The sequence below is a fragment of the Lactuca serriola genome, chromosome 2 (genome assembly GCF_051521515.1).
Source record: "Lactuca serriola cultivar US96UC23 chromosome 2, Lser_US96UC23_V15, whole genome shotgun sequence".
NCBI lineage: Eukaryota > Viridiplantae > Streptophyta > Magnoliopsida > Asterales > Asteraceae > Lactuca > Lactuca serriola.
Window position 1 is genome coordinate 78756357 of NC_136409.1, and position 20371 is coordinate 78776727.

Genomic DNA, 20371 nt, shown 5'->3' on the forward strand with positions numbered 1-20371 from the left:
AATTGATAGGGATAATTTCCGATCTCAGTCAGGCTGGGTCTTTATCCTAAATGGAGGAGCAATTACTTGGAAAAGTTCCAAGCAAGAGATAGTAGCTGATTCGACTTGTGAATCAGAGTACATAGCAGCAAGTGAGGCAGCAAAAGAGGCGATATGGCTAAAGAACTTCATCGGAGACCTTGGAGTTGTGCCAGCTATAAAGGAGCCAATGGAAATTTTCTGTGACAGTGAAAGTGCGGTTGCTTTGGCGAAAGAACCAAGAGATCACGGGAGATCTAGGCATATTGACAGAAAATACCATTTCATCAGACATAGAATAGAAGAAGGACTCCTCGTGGCAAAGAGGGTATCATCAGATACGAACCCGGCAGATCCCCTCATGAAGGGATTGAGCAGGGTTAATCATTTACAGCATGCAAGGCGCATTGGGCTGAAGGATGATATTAGTTTCAATAATTAGATTCCTGAAACTTGTAAAATGTAATTAGCATTTGGTGATAAATAAAATTTGTTATTTATTTATGAGTAAGGTGTTACTATCTTGTGTTGATTGTTTACTATGTTTCAATTTTGCATGTTTTTACTTCCAGAATAATCATGTTATTATTCAAACCATCCACAATCGGTCAAACTTTGGAAGTAAGTATTGATTCAAGACTGTCATGAATTTGGCTTGTATGATTTGTCTAAAGTGCTTTAGACAATGCAATGGTTGCTACAACATTCATGAGTACTCATAAGGGATGAGTATTGGATTCAACCCACGCTCACTTACATCACTTCATGGAATTTATCTCGAGTGATCGTGAGACGGTAATATCATATAAATCTTCAAACCTAGAGATATGAGTTGTTAACTATGAGTTGGTTATTCATTGATTGTACGAAAACGCATTGGTAACTCGATGTTATAAAACGTGCCTTTGTAAGTAATTCAACGAGTAGTTAGTACAAGCATATCAGTCGAAGTTTATCTGTTCCTTCTAGAAATAGAAGCGATATCTGGGCCCCTCGATGATTTGGTTTTGACCTATGTACCGGGCCCGGTCAGAACCTAATTGATGTGTTCAATTTAGTTCTATGTCGAAACAAATCGGAGATCGAGAAACAAATGCTGGACAATAAGTAAGACCATGTTCCATGTGTTTGTCCGGCTGATATCATGAGAGCAGAGGATTATATGATCACTTATCTTAAATGGCGTATCATCATCATCATCTCAGTTCCAAGATACTTTGAAAGAGCTACGATTGCTAGTCGGATTTTGAAGTCATATTTGCAAATATAGTTATTAGACTTATACAAGTGAGAGACTGTTGGATATAGTGTCTAAGTCCATAACTTTATTTGGTATGTACTTGATCCGACCCGGCATGGTCCATTTGGGTTGCATGGCATTGCAATACTTGGATAGACTAAATGAGAGAATATGGCACTTATGATTATTAATATATTATAAGTTCTAATATATTCATAATAGTGTTATTTAATTAGTATTGATCAAGTATTAATCTAGTATTAATTTGGTGATCAAAGTGAGACTAATTAAATAGATAGGGTTGATTATGACAATCATCAATTCTTTTATGGTGGATTAATGATCCATGGTTTATGGGTTATGGATGTAACCATTTGGAGCTCCATGGATAGTCCATGGGAGTTACAAACCCATGGGTCATGAGAAATGAAGAGTCATGACAATTATGGGTCTTCTTAATGAAACCCTAATTGTGACACCACTATTAAACGAACCCTTTGGCTAGCAAAATCGTGACCTAGTGTTACTAGAGAGGGATAACTGATTTTGAGTGCTAGAAGTATTCTCTCAAGTTATTCCAAGTTTTGTGGTGTTGTGTGAAGCAACAACAAGGTATGTATTTCTACTAGTTTTTATGTTTCATATATTCCCCATGCCATGCTAGTTAGGAAATAACCTTGAAAAAGAAATTTGCATGTATATAGAGAAAACATAGATTCAAGGTTATTAGGGTTGCATGTACACTTAGGAAGTGTTAGAATGCTCAAAACCCATCAAATATCACCAAGAACAAGTGTGTGTTCTTGGTGTTCTTGGTGAGACTTGAAGATCTAGCCAAAATATGATTTACATGGATGAAATCAAAGGGTGTTACTAGGTTAATAGGAATAATAACAAATCAAAACGGAAGAATGCTTACATATTTGAAGACCAGGTGAGAATCTTGATGATAGCTCAGAGAGAAATCAAATGTTCTTGAGGTGAAATTGCAAGAATGGCTTAGAAATGAAGGGATAACATACTTAGGGAGGAGGTGTACGACCCAACATCGGTGTACGACCGTACACTCATGTGTATGGCCGTACACTCATGTGTACGGCCGTACACTCCCTCAAATGGAGTGTAAGGCTTGAATTTGGTGCTAGAAGTGTACGCGACCCAATCCTATACTCAATGAATGTACCGAGCTTTGAACCTTTGAACGGACTCTAAACAAGGCTAAATGATAGCAGAAATGAGTCTGACACTCAGTTGAGTTGATTGGCTGGGTTTATAAGGCAAGAATTTTCGGGTTGTCACATCATCCCCCCATTAGATGGAATTTCGTCCCGAAATTAGCTTTCTTAGAAGTAAAACTGGGGTTGCGCTCCTCTGATTTGTAGAATACCCACTCGTTGACCTGGCAACTTTGCCTTAGTGTTCCTGATAAGACTCATACTCAGTCCATCAATCATTACCTCATGTATACAAGTCGCATATAATTAGGATTAGTAAGATGATCGGATGTGTGACTCTGCCCCAGGTCCACAACCAAACAAGGAGCAGGAGATAGGGCGGAAACACATATACTAGATCTGCGTAATCATAATCATATACCACCCTCGCGTATACATTGAATAACGATAAGTGGGCTGTATTCGTCCTTAGCCTCTATGCTTGAACTTGGTCGGCTGGACGAGTGGTATTTCATGACGGTCTGTGGAACATACGGCGGCAAGGCTTCGGAGGACAAAGTACCCTTCACACGAGTACTTCGGGTTTTAGAATACGAAAGACAAAACTGAGGTTTAGGTCGGACTGTCGATACGAATGACGAAGGTTTTGTGAACTTGACGGTCGAGGCGATAGAAACATATGAACTTAGTATGGTGAGGACGACACCAACTCATGACTAATGATTAAAACATACTCTTTAATGGACAAAAGTTTGGCCGATTTGAAAGAAACGTCGGTTATACAATGATGTACTCCTAGTGTGTTCGACAATGTACTTCTTGTAAATGTTCTAGTGCTTTCTGTTTTCCCCTTAATGTTAACACTTCTACGTATCATACCCCAATGAGCGAGTACATAAAATGAAAGTGTTTTGATAACTAGTGTCGATACTTTAAACTACGATCCTCTTTGGAACCACTACGATCGCCTGTCATATACAAGTTATGAATAATTAAGATGAATAAGATAGTTGACTGAGTAACTCTGCCTCAAATCCAAAACCAAACAAGGAACAAGAATTAAGGCAGAATGACTCACTCTAAGTCTACAAAATCTTAGCTATGCACAACCCTGATGTACATGCTAAGCCATCATAGCTTCTTTGAACGGATCTTTTAGTTCTCTTGGATACCGTGACTTGTTTCAATACATGAGTTATTATAATTACTTTTAAGTGTTTTCCCCAAGTTTTAATTTTATTTAAATATAAATTATTTTTTAAAGTAATTACTATTTCGGAAACGTACCACTGCTCGCTTGCGACTCCCAGGTTGATTCTCCTGCGGTGATCATCAGAATTCGTCCATCCGTTCCTGATTTCTTTGTTATCGGGCAGTCCCTTTGGTAGTGTCAAGTCTCACCACAACCATAGTAGGCTTGGTTTTCTTCAACTTCGGGGACTTGGGAGATCGGTTGAGCCAGTGCCCTGCAGAAACGGACTATGTGTCCCATTCTGTGGCAGTTCAGACACTGCATTTCTCGGCATACTCTGGTGTGGTGATAGTTGCACTTTCCACACTTCGGAAGGGTTCCAACATATCGACTGGAAGGTGCTGAAGCATAAGGTTTTGTGGTGGAGTACATAGTACTCGTTTGTTGTTCTTGCGGGGTTCATGTGTTGTTCGCTTCTTCTTCCTCTTATTCACCGACTTCCATTTATTGTCCTCTCCTTTTCATGGCTTGGGAACGGGGTCTTCCACACCATGGCAGACTCCATGGTCAATGAGTCGCTGATCCAGGCATTTGGCACTATCGAATGTGGTTGGGTTAGAAGACAACACATCTCCTTGGATCGGGGCAGTTAGACCCCAGATGTATCTTTCTATCTTCTTGCTCTCCAGGGTAACCATACCGGGGCATAGTGCTGTCAGGTCGCTAAACCTGTCAGTGTAGGCCACTATGTCTGAGCCAACATCATGAGCTACCATAGTTCTTGTTCTAGCTTTTGAACTTTGCCCAACGGGCAGTATTCTTCCAGCATTAACTCTTTTAGGTTTTCCCAACCAATCGAGTTAGCCACTGATAGGGTCAGTGACTTAACATGGCTATTCCACCATGTTAGGGCTCTTCTGGAGAAAGTGTAGGCGACAAACTTCACTTTGTTCCCTTCTGGGGACGAACAAATTGCGAAGACCGAATCTGTTTTCTCGAACCATCGCATTAGAGCGATGACTCCACCATTTCCATTAAAGGATTTGGGTTTGCAGTTCACGAAGTCCTTGTACGAACGCTCCTTGGGGTGTCCGTGGGAATCTCCGGGGTTTGTTAAGTAAGTACCGCTACCAGATCCAAAGGTACCACTTTCGCTGAAGTGAGCTAGAGATGTTGCCACTGCGGAGGATATCGCTGCTTGGAGAGTAGCAGGGTTGAATTATGGCGGAGGTAGTGGCGGTTGAGTTGCAGTTATTGGAGTAGTGTGTATGTTTGATCTGTGAGGTGGCATCTTTGCTATAAGAATACAAAGATGTGATGGAATAAGTCTATAGCAGTGGATATAAGCCGAAAGCTGAAAGACAAGGTTAACCTAGTTTTGAATGTATTTGATCCTGACTTCTACAGGAGTCTGGAACCAATTCATAAAAGAGTCTATACCAAATAAACTTTATGAATTAGAAATGGCTATCCTCGAATGAATATCTATGAATTGAACAACTGATACCGATTGCATGCAATGAAATAATCCTAACACATAGGGTGAGTAGTGAAATCACTAGCACACTAAGTCAAGTAGGATAATTATTTACTAGTGTGACGTCAAAAACGTTTTAGTTTCTCTGGCTGATCACTTCTTGGAAAACTCTCTTTGTTTCTTCTTGACTCCTCCGTTGTCTTCCATGATAGAGTGGTTACATCTATCTGGGTTTGTCGTATGAGAATGGAAGTGTCTAAAGAATCTATGAGTTTAAGGGTAACATTATGGGGTGATCTTCACAGAGTCCTCCTATAATTGCACAATGCATACAAGTTTTATATAATTTAAGATTAAATAGGCCTTCGAATAAGTGATCCTACTCCAAAACCACAACAAAAGAAGGAACAGGTACTGAAGCATAGATCACCAATTCTAAGTCTATAAAATCTTAATTATATAAAACCTTGAAAGTGTACACTCAACAATTATAGATCTATCGTAAGGGTCTTTTAAGATATCACATAAGTTATTTATATAGTGCCTAAAATACTCCTATAGTATTTTAATATACTGTACTCGGTATGTTTTAAACTTATTATCGTGTTATAGCGTCATAAAATACTCCCATAGTATCATATCCATATGTTCTGATCTAGAATTCCTTTGAATAGAGTTAGGTAAGTTTTAACACCGTTGCAACACCACATCACTCCCAAGCACATGTCGGTCGCATCTCAAATGAATATAGTTGATCAGGCTATATTGATCACATATACGATTACATAACTATCTAGGTTTGACCGCAATATTCAACCTTTAAATACTTCTGTTTTGTTCTTCTTGTGATACTTGTTCTAGTATGTATACATGTATAAGCAAGTAGGAATATTTTTATAACTTATTGTTATATTCTTAAAAAATATTATTATCTAGAGCACTTAAGCCCCATTGTATTTATAGCTGTATATCTTTTATCGGTTGATATACTTAGTTCACTATAAACAATGCTCTGATACCAATCTGTCACACCCGAAAACCGGAACAAAGGAAACGTTCGGGGATGGAGGACGTCATGTTTAGTATCACAAGACATGCATCATAGTAATCAAAGTAATAAACAAACATTTCATTAGAAAGAAAGTGCTTACAAGGTATGTGTTCACAAACATAGAATACATAAGCAAATACCAAAACAAGACTTGAAGCTATTATGCTCCATCTTCTGAATTCCCAGTGCGCGTACCTGTCTACTAGTTTCTTGAGAATACAAGTTATTTTGAAAGAGTTGATCAGCAATTAAGCTGGTGAGTTCAAAAGATTTTAGTGATGTAAGCAAGTAGTAAGAAAGTTTAGTAAGTTGTAAGTTCTGTTTAGAAAAGTTCGCCTGTTCCTCTAGAAAATCATATATTTCTTGCTTTGATGAAAGATAAGTAAAAATGTCTCTACAATCCTTTCTATGAGTACTAAATGGATACAAGTTATATAAAACTCAGAGTAAACAAACAATCGATTGTGTGTATTTGCCCAAAGCCCACAACCAAACAAGGAACAGGGATTGAGGCGGATGGCACGCATCCCATTGGTTGTTAGGTTATCATTGTATATAACCCTGGCGTATTCACTTGGTACTCACGGAGTTAACTGTAATGGTTCATTTATATTTGATGAAAAGATTCTTTAACGAAACCCTTATTTCTTATTATAATAATAATAACCACAGTGGTTCCTTCTATAATCACTTGGTTTATACTAGCTATATATAATCTAATATCGAACAGATAGTTAATTGTGTGGATCTACCCTAAGCCCACAACCAAACATGGAACAGGGAATGAGGCAGAAGGCACACATCAACTACCTACTAGATATTAATTATATATAACCTTGATGTATAAACTAAGGTATTATAGGATTAACCACCTAAGGTCCTTTAAGTTATACTAGTTTAATAAAATCGATTAAACCTTTTACTGGTAAGTTTCTAGTTTTGTACACCAAATGTTCTATTTGAAAAGTGTGTTTTGTACTAGAAAAATGTGCATTGAATTAGTGTCCTATGACTTGACCCATACCTGGTACCCCTTACGGTGACTTAATGTATACATATATATATATATATATATATATATATATATATATATATATCTATATATATATATATATATATATATATATATATATATATATATATAAGATCGAAAGGATAGTAGGCTGGGTGAATCCACTCTAAGTCCACAACCAAACAAGGTATAGGAAATGAAGCGGAAAGCACACATTCTATTACCTATCGGATCCTATTAATATATATCCCTTGATGTGTACATTAAAGAATCATAAGGTTAGCATTATGGTCCCTTTCTACTGAATGTACTACACCCAACTGTTTCGTTTGTTGTTTTGAAAAGATGTAAATTTTCCCTAAGTTATAACTATTTTAACTCAAAAATAGCTTGCATTAACTTTAAAGTGGAACTGTCACTTTATGAAAGTAATGGGAAAATTTAAGTACGTAGTTGTCTTTTGAAATGACAAATGGAGTACTGATTACCTTAAAACAAGTATGTTTTATTAAGGTCATAATGTGAAGGCTAGTACCCATACTATACGCTCTCCTTATCAAGAGATTTTGGGAGCCAAACGCGACTTCAGCAAACTAGTTGCTAGGCCGTGTAATCCACATTAAAGTTATGTGATCATCTATACCCAATTTAACTATCACCTTTTGTTTAGAACAATGAGTTAGTGATTCATTGGTATAATAAGATCATGTAGTTGTTCCATGCTATTGCATCTTAGTATGTTCATTATGTTATAGTATCTTACTATGTTCTTTCTGTTATAGTATCTTTGCATGAATTGGACCCCTAAACTATACCCCTTATAGTTTACTAGTATTTTACTTGAACTATTATTGAAAAGACTCATTTTACTACTAAGTTATGCTTGTACTTTAAAAATAGAGTTTTGTTAAACTATGAAGTAACATAACTTTAAAAGAGTTTTTGAAATGTTTGAATCACTTATAAAAGACATAAGCAATCTTTTGAAAGATGTTTATAATATTTACACAATTATCATTGTGTTCAAATTGTATTCTCCCCCCCCTAAATAATTTAAAATAGTTAAAAGATTCATTACGGGGTATGAACTCACCTTATGTGGGTGATTCAAACGAATACGTGCGTAAGGATGAGCAGTTCCACGAATGAAGTCCCGAGACGTAACAAGTACTAAATGAAATATAATGTCATATATTGACATAAATATAGTGTTTAGAAGCAACTAAATGCAAGGAAACACCTCATGAGACGAGGAAACACTTTGACCAAGTGTTGGAATCACATCTGATTCACTAAAAGGGTGTGTACGGCCACTTTGAGGAGTGTGCGGCCATGGGTGTATGGCCAAGTATTGTTCGGCCGCACACTCATGGTAATGAGTGCACAATAATATTTTCTAAGGGTAGGAAGGCTTGTGGGACGATTGCTCAACAAGTGGCGAAGCTAGAAATGCATTTTGAAGGCCCTTTAAGGGTGTTTTGAGGGGTGTACGACCATACATGGTTGTGCAGCCGCACACACCATATGATCATGAGTCCTGGGCATTTTCAAGGAGTTAAACTAGTGTTCTAAACAAGGTTCAAGAATTGGGAAAGAGTACTTACGATCCGGAGGCTTAAGAAGGCTCAAAATCACCAAAAACAAGTGTGTGTTCTTGGTGTTCTTGGTGAGACTTGAAGATCTAGCCAAAATATGATTTTCATGGAGGAAATCAAAGGGTATTACTAGGTTAATAGGCATAACAACAAATCAAAACAGAAGAAAGCTTATATTTTTGAAGATCGGGTGAGAATCTTGATGATGGTTGAGAGAGAAATCAAGTGTTCTTGAGGTGAAAGTGCAAGAATGGCTTAGAAATGAAGGGATAACATACTTAGGGAGGGGGTGTATGGCTCAACATGGGTATACGGCCGTCCACTCCCTCAAATGGAGTGTAGGGCTTGATTGCTAGAAGTGTACATGACCCAATCCTATAGTCAATGCTTGAATGTACTGAGCTTTGAACCTTTGAACAGACTCTAAACAAGGCTAAATGATAGCAAAAACGAGTCTAACACTCAGTTGAGTTGACTGGCTGGGCTTTACAAGGCAAGAATTTTCGGGTTGTCACATGTAATGTTTATGCTTTTGATTTGTATCGAACATGAAATCCCGAGGTTTTTAATGAAATACATTTCTTCATAAATTCTTTGATAAATATTTATCAAATTTTCTTTTGGGAACAAATTTTGCAACACTTTTCTTTAAAATGTTACTCTGATTTTAAACAAGTATAAACAAAATCTTTCTTTTCTGGCCGCGAAAATGGGGATGTCACAGTTGGTATCGGAGCATTAGTTTAAGCGAACTAGGAATTTGTAGGATTTCTAGACTTAAACTTAAAAATTCTAAGCGATGATTGTGAGATGATTTTATACTATATTTTAGACACAAGCACTAGTTTATTTTAGGAAAGATGCCTAAAATGCTTTTATTTTCTATATGTTATTATTTGTTCAGATATATGGTCTGTTGCTGACCGGATCTGGAAACCTTATGTGTTTAGGATTCTAAACGTACGACTACGATATTAGAACTAACATGTAAACGTTTCGGAGAGATAAGGGTGATTTAAAAGTCTATCCTAAATAAAGATCTAAATTCACCCTATTCGGTGTATAGATCAAGATGGCAATAACCCGAAGTAGAAACACAAATAGAAATAGGAATCAATAGTCGCAACCTCAAGTGATTGAGCAAGTACCTATTTTAGCAGCTGCACCTGAGCCAATCACAATGGCCGGGGTACAAGCAATGATCCAGATGATGTTGGATCGTCAAATGGAGGAGACAAGGCGATTGCTATAGGATAGGGATGAACGAACGATGCCAGTTGAACAACCCGAATTGAACGATGGGCAGTCAGAAGGTGGGAACTATAGTGGGATCGTTGGTCAAGCCAACCCACCAATAGTTCGACGAAACAACCAAGATGGCGGAGACGAAAGGAATGGATGCAAGTACAAAGATTTTCTAACTTGCAAGCCATCGAACTTCACTGGGAAGGAAGATCCAATCGAAGTTATGGATTGGATCTCAGAGATGGAGTTGGCCTTCATGATGTGTGGTTGTAGAGGCAAGTTACAGACCAGATTTACAGTACTCCACTTCAGGGGAGGCACGGTTCATTGATGGAACACCTTGGAGAAGACTTTGAGCCCCAATGAGCACTTGCAACTAATGTGGGCTGAGTTTTTGGTGCAATTCAAACGCAAGTACTGCTCAGCCCAAATCCTGCTCGAGCTGGAGAACCAATTCCTAACTTAGAAGAAAGGGAGCAAGTCCATTGATGAATACACCAATAACTTCACAGACAAGATGGAGTTTGCCTTGTGCCTTGTCTCAGACGAGCTGAAAAAATTGACAAGTAGGCAAAAGGACTTCCATGGGAGTATGTTGTACCAGTACGTCAGGCACCTACTCAAGAGGCATGTATCTGGGCTACCAAGGCTGTTAAAGATATGATTAAGGGAAGAGCTGCCAGGAAGATCGAGGTTGGAGAGAAGAGGAAATTCGAAGGGTCTTTAAGGCCCAATAAGAATATCAAGTCTGGTTCAAGGAAGTTTGGAGGAGGAGGAGGCGAAGCAAAGTGGTGCGACAAGTGCAAGAAGAAGCGCTCTAGGAAATGTGACGAAGAAGTCACTTGTTTTAAGTGTAGAAAGCCCAAGCATAATGCCAACGAGTGCACGTTCCATAAGAAGGTTTTTCATGGGTGCAACGAGGAAGGGCACATCTCGAGAGACTGCCCAAAGAAGAAAGAGGCAGCAAGACCCAACATTCCACCAAAGCTGAAGGTGAGAGCCTTCCAGATGACGCTAGAAGCTGCGAAGGAGGCATCAGATGTCACTTCAGGTACCTTTCTTGTAAATGGATTACCTGCCAATATACTATTTGATTCGGTAGTGAACTACTTCGTTTTATCGTATAAATTTGGTGAGAAACTAGAATTATTTGTAGAAAAACTTGATAATGCCTAGTTATGGAACTTTCCAGTGACAAGTTCGTACCTGTTAACGACCGTATTAAGAACATCATCATCGACTTAAATGGAAATGAGTTCCACGAAGAGCTATTACCCATAGATTTGAATGGTTTCGACATCGTTCTGGGGGTGGATTGGCTTAGCACCAACGATGCCGAGATACTTTGTAGGAAGAAGATAGTAAGAGTAAACCCACCCGGAAAAGAGTCATTTATGGTGGCTCATGACTTCCACCTAAAACACCAACTACGAGACTCCAATTTTTCTACTACGACTTTTCAAAGGAAAAGGACGCAGTGTTGTCGTTCAAGAATCGGTACAAGCGGTGCCGATTCTACCATAACATTTTCTCACTCCCATGTGATGCCTGATCTGGCTATGAACGAAGGACCAACATCACTCCAACCCACGAACATAAAAGTGCCCTCATACAATGTGTTACATGACCATATAGAAGGACCAAAACTAACAATCTTTGTGGCTATATCTCTTGCTATAGGTACTCTTTTGACCTACTAGGCATCCTTAATGGTCTGGATAATGTTTTAGGAAAAGATCATGAATCTACCAAAACCCACTATGCATACCTCGTAATATTATCTATTCAATAAATAAAGCATGCAATTCATACTATCTAAATGTGTATTGAAACATGCATTATATTCATAGCAAACCCATCAACCATAAGCATACAACATTATTTTAAGTAACTTAAGCTAGAATTCCATATACATCAAATTCATCAATGTGAAAGCAACATAGAAAATAGCTCATAACAAGGCAATATCATAAAGCATAAGATAACACAGTAAGTATCATATCATCATCAAGAACAAGTAATGATAAGTTCATCTTAATGTGAATCAAATCACCGCTTATAGATTCCACGTTTTAATTATGCACCTTAGCGATTAAAACTGTAAATACATATATATATATATATATACATATATAATTTCCCAGGCCTACCCCTATTCAGTGTTTTAATCTTAAAACATAATCTACAATTCCAAACGGGATTATATAAGACTTTTTGGAAATGAGACTTGATTTCCTACAACTTGGTTCTTGTGGTGATTTTTTTAAATTTGGACCAGAATGGCCTACAAGACTTGCAAGACAGGTAAATGAATTTATCTAGATTTAACTTTGAATCAAGAAGTCATCTTAGTATTTAGGGTTTGGCTTAACCTATCAAGACCTTAGGACAATTGGCTTAATGAGACTCAATTAATTTTCTTATATCTTTTCAATCATTCAAGTTATTTATATAATCATGTATGTCATCTACTTTTTTTGTTAGCTCTTTTCCTTTATAACTTCACATAAAATTACAGTTTTACATCTTTTAGCATCCTTGTTATTATTTATATGATTTCTTTATCATTCAAAAACTCTTTACTCTTATACATATATAGCCTTATTAATATATTTTGTTAACTTAATTATAGACACTTGCATATGTATTTTTAAATGTTCCACTTTAAGAATTAATTACCCAATTTAGATACACTCTCACATTCTTTGTATAGTTTACGATACTTGCATATGTCTCATACCATATAACATTATACTTTTACAGTTTCTCTTTAAAACCGTAAACACGATCATACATATTCATATAAACATTAACCTATCATTAGTCATTTGTTACCCATTTACATAGACACCCACTTAGGTATATCTATATATTTACCAAATTCATTAGGTTTTATTGAATTATTTTCCAACAATTAACAACACTTATTTTTCCTCGTAAGTTTAAAGGTAGATGATTGGTAATTAAGTATTAGGGCATTATAGCATTGGAAAGAGGAAATAATGAAAAGGTTTCTTATGAATTACATGAAAGCATACACCCTTTTTTAACCTTCAACACATGAGATGGATGCCTACATAGTTTTTGGAATGAAAGTAAGACTACTAGCTTGATTAAGGGGAGAAAACTCACTAGGTTAGGGTATATTTTCACAGTTATGATTTGCCTACTAAAAAAACCCCCCATTGGCATCCCTTCAATTGTTTCTTGTCTCCTTCCCTCATTCGTCTATGTCTTGTGCGACTCTCTCTCCTTTATCTATCAAAGTCGACAATGCCCTCCCTACTTTCTCCTTCACATTTGACTTTCTTTTCCCCCTGGAGATGGACACAACAAAATCAGACAATTGGGAGGAGTTTTATTCTATTAAACATATGAGTCAAACCAAGAACAGTAGACATGACTCATAAAAACTCGTTGACACTTCATTCTCACTCCCTCTCGTCTTCATGTGTAGTAGAAATGCAAAGGAGATGGTTTAGATCAAGGTGTGTACGTATTAGGCTACCAGCAAAATATGCTATGCATTAACAGTCCGCCGATCATTTTCTATGGGGAGTTTCAATCAATTTTTCTATTTGATCTACACACTTCCAAATATTTATAGTTTCTTCCCCAACCCATTGTTTTCTATCAAAACAAGTTTCATTTAAAGACGATTTTTTCCATCAACATTGATTCTCAACTATTAGTTTAATTAAATTAACTTCACTTCCATTTTAATCCATAATTTGTCATTCTATATTTATTTTATTTATTAATAAATATCACACTAATTAGTTGGATTTAACCCATTATATTATTACTTCAACCTTTTAAACCATCTAAACCTCAATAAATCATAGAAAACATAAATATTTGCGTAACATAAACTAACATCGCTAATGGAAGGATTTTGGGTGGTTACAATTCTCCACACTTGCTCATGATTTTCACCTTGTATGACATCCTTGTATACTTACTCTACTACTTAGTTACTCTTTTTAACGAAATGTGTTTTTCATACTTTTTGTGACTTCTCATAGAAAGCACCTCTAGTAGACCATACACCTTTCGTGCTCTCTGCACGGTAGATCACACCCTCTAACTCATTGCCAAATAAATTGAAACTACCGTACAGTTCTTGATGTTATGAGTTATCTTGCAAACCATCACATACTCTGACATATACTTCGACGTGTCCTATTTTACTCCTGGCAACCCATAGCAAAATATAAAGTCACGAAGCATCATAATAGTTCTTGGTTGAGCCAAATATTTTGACATGTACATGTCTCATAACCGTGTGTCATGAACACCACCCACCATAGGAACCCAAAGTAGCCTTAAAAGTTCTTAAGTCCTCGGCTACCCTTTTACATAATAATCTGTTGATTCACCATCACCTCATCTTTCATCAAGTCTTTTCCCAAACCCTTGACCAGAGTAGCTTGGACGAACAACCACCAGACTTATATATTTGAGATAGTTTGAGGATCTAGTTCCTAGCGATGCAATGTGTCAGCTACCATATTCGCCTAACCTAAGTAGTTACTTATCTTGCGAACATGATCGACATGCAGCTTAATCTAATGATGCTACTTTGCATTTTTGATCCTTCTCATTAGGAACATTTTGTAAGCTCTTATGACATGTGTATAACGTACACCTCATACCATGCAAATAATAACAACACAGTTTAAGAGTAATAACCACTACCGACAAACTCCTAATCATACACAGAGTGATTCACACTGCAACTCTCTATCTATTGTGAAGCGAACACAATCACTTTCCCTTGTTGCATGATCACACCCGTAAACCATAATAGGATGTAGATACTTAATTTTTTTCATCTTGATCTTGTTCAACCTTTGATAATCAATACCCATTTGCGTGTATCGTCTTTCTTACAATGAATTACACTGGCGCTCCGAAAGACGAGGAAATTTTTCGAATAAACCCACACTCAAGCAGCTCGAGAATATGCGATACCATTTACTTCATTTCTAAACGAACCAACCTAAAAGTCGATTTGCCTTTAGGAGCCATACCATGTATAATGTCAAACTGGAACTTTACCTGACTTGGTGGTGATAACCCTAGAAACTTATCAGGGAAACCATAATTATATTCCTTGACCACCTCCATATCAAATATAACCACTATCATGCTTGAAATCTATACTACATGAGCCAAAAAGACAATACAACTTCAAAATATGACCCAAAGTACATTGCTTTAAAGGGAAAAACAAAAGTATGATGCTAATAGGAGAAAACACAATTTAGGTTTGGGGTTTCTCCACCATTAAGCCACATATAAAAGCACTTAGGACTATTTTGAGAACCTTAAGAGTGTTCAAAACATGTATTTTTAGGCAGCAAATCATATATAGAAATCGACAAGGTTTGAAGACAAAAGAACAAGAAGCATAACACCTATAGAAAACAATTCTTTTGACACCAAAGGAAAGATAATTGACGATGCAATTTATGAAAAATCCTTAAACAATTGAATCACTAACATATGAGGATGAAAGAATCAAGAACATACCAGGTTAGAACATATATAAAATTTCATAGCTAGAATCGTATCCCAAAAACCAATTGCCCATCCCTCTTTGCCTCGTCGATTCAGGTCTTCACTTCCATCTCATTCATTCTCTTTTTCTTCTGATCAACCGTGTGGCATTAGACAATGAAACATATGGATGTAGACTAAAAACGAGTATACATCTCCCTCACATGCTCTCTTGTAGCACATTCATTCCCGATGTCGCTCATTCGATGGTCCAAGAACCACATAAATTCATTCTTTGATTCTCACGAATAGGCCTCCAAAAGAAAGCATTCAAAATTCATTAAGCCCTTAAACCCATAGGATGTAATATATGAGGTATTTAATTTGATTTTTCAGTTTAGCCCCTAGAAATCAATGATTTAATTCCAAACATCCGTAACCCTAATAAACTAACAATTAAAGTTTCTTTTAAAAACCCTTTGGCTCCTCAACATCATTTACACCTTTTATGACTAGAATTAGCCTAAATTAATTTAATTAAATTGTACACCTTTTAAGTATCGTTTAACTCTCTTAGATATTAATTAACATCATTTTTTATTTAATTTATTTTATCCCATACTCTTAGAATCGAAATAACTTCATATCGCGTAATAATCTTGTAACGGAATACTAGCATCGTTAAAGGAAGGATTTTCGGGTCATTACAAAAAGTATGTTTACTGAATGTATACTTTTATGCCCCAAAAGTATTATTTACTAAAAGTGTACTTTTATATTAAAAGTATGTTTACTGAATCTATACTTTTCTACCCAAAAGTATATTTACTAAAAGTGCATTTTTAGACCAAAAGTATGCTTACTTAATGTATACTTTTATACCGAAATGTATTGTTCACTAAAAGTGTACTTTTATAAGAAAAGTATGTTTGTTGAATGAATAATTTTATACCTAAAAGTATGGTTTACTAAAAGTGTACTTTTATACCAAAAATATGTTTACTTAATGTATACTTTTATACCTAAAAGTATTGTTTACTAAAAGTGCACTTTTATATTAAAAGTATGTTTACTATACTTTTTACCAAAAGTATGTGTTTATTGTATATAAGTTCTCACCTGACTTATATAAATATGTATTTGTAAACCCTACAAGTATATGTTTATTGCTCAATATAAAAGTACCTTTTCAACTTATATGAGTGATTTTAAAGTGTACTCGGTGTTACAATGAGTCCTTATAACCAAGTGATATGACGCATTGTTACCCCTCCCAACGTTTTCGTTGTACGTCGTAAAAATGTTCACTCGGATCCTTCATCGACGTCGTAACTATGTGGACAATTATCACCTTGTATGACTCTTTCGTCAAGGTTGTAGCTAGCAACCACAAGTTGGGGATGTCAACCTTATAGATCTATAAATAACTTACCTTGCTCTATAGATAACTTACCTCGCTCACTTAGGATTAACGATTATAGGTCATGAGTCTTGCTAAGCATCACAATTAGGTGATGAAACCTCTGACATAACTTATCGAGTGAACATGTCTAAAAGTGTCTGTGCCCTAACTTCAATTGTAAAAGTTACAAGGCGCAAGTTTGTCAGTATAATCACTGTATATATGTTGTATAACCAAAGATTGGACTGCATAACCACTATAAATGTTTGTAACAAGATTTTGACAATATAACCACCGTAAATGTTTATAACTAGATCTCGACAATATAGCCACTATAAATGTGTATAGCCAAATCAAAGCATAATTATCATACCAAATACATAAATAGAGTTTTAACAGTGCTTCTATCAGCTTTAAATAAACATAAGTTTATAAAATAGATAAAGTAAGAATTTAAATTTATATAAACAATAATTCATCGTTTTATGTTTATATAAAATTAAATAATAGTTAATAGCAAGTATTGTCCCCTAAAAAAATTAAAAAGTTTGAAAACAGGAACATGAACACTCACTTTCGTAGGGTGCTTTAACGCTTCGGTTTTCGTCAGATTCATTGTAATCGTTGAGAAATAAACTACATGTCTATGTTTACGAAAGGTTAAAAATTAGCTCCATGAGGATCGGATTAAATCTGATTTTTTTTTGGAAAATATCGCCTGAAAACCGCTCCGGTTGCCCGAAAAACCTCGTCTACGTTAAAAAAATTTGTCAGAACCTACTCCAGTGGCAGTATTGGGGTTATCAAATTTGTTTTCCGCCGCAGGGAGCATGGTCAGAGCTTGAGCTGAAGTAGAAGGTGATAGAGGTGGTTTGGAGTTACATCTGAGGCCGACGGTGGTGGTTCACGACGGCAGAGACCAGCTGTTCACGGTGGTGCACGATAGAAATTTTACAGAGATATAGAAAGAAAGCAGAGGTGTGGCTGGAAAATGGGATCATTCTCATCTATTTATAGAGGGTATTAGGTGATTTGGGTTGACGGGAATGCACCGTGTGGCTCTTGCTCGGTCCATGTGTGACAGGCTGACAAAAACTGACATCAGTGAATTTTTCAAAAACACTAGTTTGATTTCTATCATATTACAGTCCGTAATATGTAAAAACATTTATGTGATATGACCCGTAGCTATGTTAATGAATAGATTGAAGTTTGTTAACAATGGATTTTCGTTTGTTGTGATTCGACTAAAATCTCGAAAACATCAAAACTTCGTGAAAATAAAATTCTAGGAATTTAATCAAATATTACATCATATCCTAGTTAATAAAATATTAACATTTTCACTTAACGAGTTACGTAGCTATTCCAACGAATTGTTTGAAGATTCATTAACTAAAAAGCATGTGTTACACAGTTTCGTTCTTATCCACAACAGTGTTGGGCTTTATTGGGAAAAATGAGTTAGCTTTAGATTCAAATACTAGATTGATTGGTGATTATGGGAAAATTGTTTGCAGTTGAAAATTCATATTTTAAAGTACCACACGAAGTGTTTAGGGTTTCGTTTTTGCTCGTTACAGGTTGCATACCATCGTTTGAATGTTTGTTTTCTTAAGTTGTTCTTATCTTTTGCATAAGAACTCAATTTTCGACGTTCTTTATATCTACATATTCGTATTTCCATGTACTATCTGCTTTGAGTGTCAACTATTTATAATATGTAATACATAAATCTTATTTCAAAAACTTTATTTGCATTAAAAAGAGTGGAATATATTTAATTAGGTCTATTACATTTTTTGTTCGTGGTGACTGTGATCGACGAGCGTTGACCTAATACTGATGGTTGTCACATTCTCCCCCTTCTAAGGTAATTTCATCCAGATATTTAACTTGAATCAGGGGTGTCATTTGATAGTACAATTATACATAAATTGTTGACCATAAACATATCAGCTATCATTCGTGGTTCCTTAAAGTGTATCCCTTGCACCTGTCATGAATGTTGTGTCCGGTCATTTCCTCCCTGATCTTTGAGTTTCGGCAAATCCCTCTTGAAATGCCCTTGTTTTCCACATTCATAACATCCCGTGTTTCCCCTAGTACTCACTGTAGGGTTTGTGTTTCGGCAATACTTCTCTTCGTTCCCTTTCTTGTTCAAATGATGACAAATTAGTTCCATGCATGTACTCCGATGGTCGTAGTGTGTGACGACGTAAATTTTCAAACCAATTTTTTTTCAGTTTAAAAACACAATTATCACAGTAACAAAAACCCAAAATGTCACAATGTCAAAACATCAAATCCTATAACCAAAAACTGTATATATATATATATATATATATATATATATATATATATATAAACTCCAGGATCCTCTAAATCATAACTCAAACTCTGATGTGTGTGTACAATCATGTCGGCGCCTTCTCGTGATGCTGAGAAGTATCTGAAACACATAACATAACATGGTAAGCATGAAGCTTAGTGAGTTCCCAAAAATACCACATACAAAACATTAGCCACTCAAGGCTATAACTCTGTAAAACCCTCTGGTCAATGTGTCTCAACGGGACACTCTAGTCCCACAACTCTGATGGACCCTCTGGTCCTAACTCTGTGGACCCTCCGGTCCTCACTATGTGGACCCTCCGGTCCTAAATTTGTAAACTTTGAATAACACATAGCATAAATCACACAGACATAATGCAGTAATATCACAGTACTCAGATAAACACATAAGACCCTCTGGTCACATATAGATACCACTTTAGGTAAAGTATAGTGAGAAGACTCACCACGTAAGCTAGAAGGTAAAAGTCTCGTACTCACAAACCTCAATCTTGCCTCCGCCTAATTATCTCTAATTACTACTCTACTCATACTCAAATACAACAAAAGTTGTTCTCTCTTTCACACCAACCCTAGGAATGGGTAAAAGACCATTTTACCCTTCCCTGGTCTACATTATTCATTTTGACCAAACCCTAAAGTCAACAGAAGTCAAACTAGAGTCAACAGTCCATGTTGACATGACTCGTCGAGTGCACTCATGCGACTAGTCGAGTCCACTCGTTTCTCAGCTGTCTCGTGAAGGTCCAACTTGTCAATTTAACTCCTAACTCGCCGAGCTATCGCGTGGTCCAGCTCACTGGGACAAACCCTAACCGAATCGTCGAGTCGTCTCATCAACTCGGCGAGTCCATTCAGACTAATCTCGCATTCAGACGATTTCAAGGCAGAAAACCCTCTCATACTCTAGATCTAAGCTCTCAAGGCTTGCTTATCACGTAAAGCCACGAGCTTTACGTTCATGCATGGTACTTAGGGAATGAAATGCTAAGAACATGCTATAATTGGGGTTTCCCATTCAAGGATCTATTATGGATGAATAAAGCAGGGAACTGTAGACTCTAGGGACCTCACAAGGTCTAGATCTGATGTCCAAATATCTAAAGG